The 5,674-nt window shown below is 25.8% G+C and overlaps 1 long non-coding RNA gene across 1 annotated transcript in view; it reads left to right on the top strand.

Moving 5' to 3' along the window:
• LOC136081058 (uncharacterized) overlaps nt 1–3,285 on the top strand; it is a 3,491-nt gene extending 206 nt beyond the window's left edge. Inside the window, exons 1-3 of the long non-coding RNA XR_010638851.1 lie at nt 1–58; nt 200–328; nt 3,107–3,285. The exon at nt 1–58 is cut by the window's left edge and continues 206 nt beyond it. This is a non-coding gene — a long non-coding RNA (uncharacterized LOC136081058). The remainder of the gene's footprint in view (nt 59–199; nt 329–3,106) is intronic.
• The last annotated feature ends 2,389 nt before the right edge of the window (nt 3,286–5,674 follow it).

Below are 5,674 nucleotides of genomic sequence, written 5' to 3'. Positions count from 1 at the left end.
GGCAAAGGATTTAATTTTACGACTACAGAAGACTCCAAAAAGGAATGAAAGTAATTATGTTAGTGAATGATTGTGTTTCTCTTTGCATTTAACTTTTTATATGGTGAAGAATAAATAAAACTTAATAATAACCTATTAGTCATATCTGATTTTAATAAAACTGTTTAAATTTTTTTGACATGTGATAATTTGATTTTAGGTGTAAGTTTATTTAGTAAAGTTCTGGTGGATCAAAGATAGAGGAATGATATGGTTTTAACTGGTTTCCATCTTATAAACGAAGTACATTATATGATTTAAATTGATGGTTTAAGTTACAACTATTCAAGTAAGTTTAATTTAGTTAATTTATGTATGGAATTGTGACTATTTTTAATTGTAAAATTTGACTTCCGTAAAATGTATATATCTATATTTATATATATATAAATATAGATATATACAATATATATATATATATATATATATATATATATATATATATATATATATATATATATATATATATATATATATATATATATATATATATATATATATATATGTATATATATATATATATATATATATATATATATATATATATATATATATATATATATATATATATATATATATATACATGTATAGCATTAACCTTGTTGATAAATTCAGAACTCTAACAATAAAAACAAAATTATTTACGTTGGAATCTACATAACTTCAAAAATTTTATGTGTTTTTAAAATTTGATTGTAAACAAGAAAAAATATATTTATAATTTTTTTTAAATCATTGTTAAAGTAACTCTATTAAATGAAATGAGCTATCTTACAATTATTTTAGATTTCAAAATTGCCCATATATTTTCAATAGGGTTTAGGTCTGGTCTTTGTGGCGGCCATTTAAGGATATTAGCTTTACTTTTTTTTGAGGAACTGTTGTGTCGCTTTGCATGTGTGTTTAGAGTCGTTGTCATGGTGAAAAAAAAATTTGCGATCAATTCTTAAACCGATTGACATAACTTTTTTGAAACCCAATCAAGACACAACTTCCCTGTCATTATACATTCAAGATTCACCAGTCGTCCCACACTATTTGAATCAAAACCCCGAGCCATAGGCGAGCCACCTCCATGCTAGACTATTTTTGTAAGATTTCTATCTAAGAGTGCATCACAAGGTCTGCACCAAACTCTTTGTTGTTTTTTAAGCCAAGTATTTGACATTTATGCTTATCAGACCATAACACTAAGTTCCAAAATGCCTCACACTTGTTAATATGCAGTTTTGCAAATGCTAAAAGTTTTTCTTTGTTTATACGACTAATGAGGGGTTTACTTATCTGGAGAAGGTTTATTTAAACCACCTAATTTATTAAACCACTTAAATTAAGTCTTCTCTGTACAGTTCGATAGGAAACATTTAATTTAAGATTTTCAACAATCTGCCTTTTGGTTATTGTTAAATTCTTTTTTTTTATCAGTGCAATTAGGATATCGGTTATTGTCGAAGTCTTAATGGGGCGACCAAATCTTTTCTGATTTTCAGCTGAACTTGTTGTTTTACACATCTTCCTAACACCACTTACTGATATCTGATATTTTTCATCATATTGCTTGTAGGTTATGCCCTTTTTTCGATCAAAAGTGACCCAAAATCTGATGTCCAATGAATAATTTTGATGATGAACCATTATTATTATTTTTCTAAAAACCATTATTAACTTTTTCTGAAAATAAATTCCAAAAAATATAGTTTAAAATGCTTATTGTTAATAACTTTAACAAAATATTTTTGATGTTAATACTTTTAAGTAAATAGTTACTGACAAAGCATTATATTTCATAATAAAAATGTAGATGTTTTTTACTTTTGTCACTTTTATTTTAGGCAGAAAAACTGTAAGTTAGCAAAGTTCATTTAATAGAGTTACTTTTGCATTGAGTTAAAAAGCGTTATAAATGTTTTTTTTTTCTTTTCGGAATCCAATTTTAAAAAAAACATAAAACTTTTGCAGTTATATAGATTCTGACGTAAATAATTTTGTATTCATATATATATATATATATATATATATATATATATATATATATATGTATACTTATATATATATATATATGTATATTTATATATATATATATATATATGTATATTTATATATATATATGTATGTATATATATATATATATATATATATATATATATATATATATATATGTATATATATATATATATATATATATATATATATATATATAAATATACAGTAAACTCCCGGTTATTCGAACCTCCAAGGGGTATAAGAATTTATTTCGAATAACCCAAAACTCGAATAACTGAATATGCTCTTTAAAATGACCTACTTTAAGTTTCTTTCAAATTTTAATAAAAGTAGAAAGTAAAAAAGAAAAAGACCTTTTAAATTTGGTGCTACTTCAGTTTTATCCTTGTAAAATAATAAGTATTTTACAATTCATTGAAAATATAGTTCATTTTTTATTTTTTTTTTGCTTAATTGTTCCTTAAATGTGTTTTTTTATCTTCAAGGGGAGCAAAAATTGTTTCGAATAACCGAAATTTCGAACAACTGCAGGTTCGAATAACTGCATTTCTGCATAACAGCATTTGCATGAGTTTGTTAAAGAAAATTCACAGGAAATGAAAATTGCTTCGAATAAGCAGAAAATTTTAATAAGTGCCATTTCGAATAACCGGGAGTTTACTGTATAATAAGTAAATAAATATGTATATATATATATATATATATATATATATATATACATATAATTTTTATATATATATATGTAATTTATTTATCTATATATTTTATATATAATAATAATAATCCATTTATTTAACCATAAAATATGAAATTTACAATAATTTTTATAAACTCACATAAATAAGGTTAGGTGTCACTCATATAGTTAAAAACTAGTCAATGGAGTGATACCTGAACCTATAATTATAAATTATATATATAAATATGTTATATATATGTATATATATATATATATTTATTTTTACTTTTTAAATTTAATAATAATTATACTAATTTGATAACATTTTTTTTTTTACATTTGCTTTCAGACTACTAATGGTACAAGTTTTGTTTTTTGATTTAGATTCTGTATCTCAATGATATCCTGGCCTATCGATCCGATCTCCTGTTAATTGTATTTTTATATATTGCATAAATATATATGCAAACACTCACACACATAAATTTTAAGGAAAATATTTATATTTTTATATATATATCTATAAGTTGTATATTTTAAGCTTTTTTATATTTATCATTGTATATTACTGTTTGTATTAAAAATTGATTTTGGAAATATTGCGAGGGCAGAGTTCAAATTACAATGTAGTTTTATTTGCGAAATCTATATATATATATATATATATATATATATATATATATATATATATATATATATATATATATATATATATATATATATATATATATACATTATAGCCACGTTTAATTACGTTTAATAATATTTTGCGATATTTTAAACAGCGCATTTAAGCGTTGATTCAACGTTATATTTCAACCTTTACTCGACGTCTTTGAGTCACGTTAAATCGACGTTTTACTAACAACGTTACAAATCCTTGCAAAATAGACTATTTTAACAGCGTTTATGCAACGCTTTTTAGGTAACGCTTTTTCAACGTTAAGTTGCAACGTTTATACAACGCTTTTTATGTAACGCTTTTTCAACGTTTAGTTGCGACGCTTTTGTAACGTCATTTAGTAACGCTTTTTCAACGTTACGTAATGACGTTTAATCAACGTCTATTAAACAACGTTACATATCTTTGCAAAATCGATTACTTTGTCAACGTTTCCGCAACATCTTTTGCGACCGGTTTTTAACGTTGATTCAACGTTGTCATGTTTGCTGGGTCAGTACTAAAAACTGAATAACCTATGAAGCCATGAATATTTCACACACGATGGCACATTATTGTGGCGGTTGAATGTCCCAAATATGGTTCATAGGGGCACGTCAAATCAAATTCGTAACGTATTAAATCAACTTTGATTATTAGAATTTTGTCCCAGCTCTGAGACAACTACCAATGCGGTTGTTGCAACTGTTTATAAACACCCAATGGGCATGGAATCTAAAAAAGGCACCCTTTGAACGTTTAGTTAACATTCTGCAGTTTAATTTAACGTCTAATTCGGGGTTGGGAAAGCCAACTTGTTGGGGGTATTTTTGTTCTCACGCTCCAATCACCGCAATTTTTTTGAGAAACATTTTCATTTGACTTAACAACATTCTTGATTTTTTTTTGACTTAATTAATTATTTTTTTTGACTTAATTAATTAATTTTTTTGACTTAATTAATTAATTTGACTTAACAAAATTCGCACGATGCCTAAAAGTGTCATATCTGAAACATCAAAAAAATCCTGTCCACGCCGCTGGTAAAGCAATATACGAAAAATAAAATTTTCGCAAGAATCACAAGCGAAAAGAAACTTGCTAATCGATTCATTTCGAAAGAAGATTTTTGAAACCTACCGAAAGGACTCAGTTAAAAAATAATATCAGTTTTTTACTTCATAAAAATTTGCATGCGCGATAATTGACACTTATGAGTAATGAGCTTTTAATTACTTAGTTCATTGAACGGATTTTTTTAAATGGAATATTTTAATCTTGTTTTTATGACGAATTTGAAGTTTTCTTCCGTAAGTGACCGTTCTTCAAGTGGATTTATCGAAAATTTTCCTTTCGAAATAAATTTTTTGATCATTATTTGAAAAAACAAACTAGTAAAAATTTAATATGTTGCTATACTGAAGATAAAGTTTCATTACAAACAGTTTGATATATACAGATATTTTATTTTCACATTTCTTGCAGTTAGGCGAATAAACTTCCTTTATAGATTTCGAAACGTAGTTATTAAAAGCGCTCATTTCTCAAGTGCTACTTCCGAAAGTGAAACTTTTGGAAGTTTTGGAAGAGCATTATTTGAAATAGCAACTTGCGAAAGTCTAATTTTCAGAAGTATTATTTGCGAAAGTTACTATGACATATTTTAATGCTTCTATATATTCGTTACGAATAAAAATAAATACTAATTGACAATTAGTATTTATTTTTATTCGTAACGAATATATAGAAGCATTAAAATTTGTCAAAGTAACTTTCGCAAATAATATATTATTACAATTAGTAATTGTATATACCCTTTTGAAAGATTTTTTTACAGAAATCTTTGAAACCTTTCGGTTAACAACCCTATTTCAACGGCCTAAAATAGCAACATAGGAAAAATTATCCCAGATAAGTAACATTCCTAAAATTGGATTTTATTATACATTGCCTATAAATTTTCATTTTCATATTAGTGATATATAGTATTGGAGCCAGCGAGAAGGAAAGGTGGTGTTGGGGGTATGACACTCACTATCTATTACCATGGAACTATAAGAGATGGACGTGCAACCTATTGTTTTACATCAAAGAGGCCGCAGAAATTAGCGAGCCATGCGAGTTTCCGACAAACTCTAAATTTTCACCCGTCAACAAAAAAATCTATTAAAATGGCTGCCCTTAGTTTTTAAACAGAAACTCTGATCACGTGGTATTAGTTTAAATTTTATAGCATTTGTTTAATAAGACTGTTCAGGATAAGTAACTACTTCACGTGTTGACAAATTACT

This window comes from Hydra vulgaris, chromosome 06, assembly GCF_038396675.1.
Source record: "Hydra vulgaris chromosome 06, alternate assembly HydraT2T_AEP".
NCBI lineage: Eukaryota > Metazoa > Cnidaria > Hydrozoa > Anthoathecata > Hydridae > Hydra > Hydra vulgaris.
Note: the sequence above shows the minus strand (reverse complement) of the source record. Positions and strands in the feature narration are given on the sequence as shown.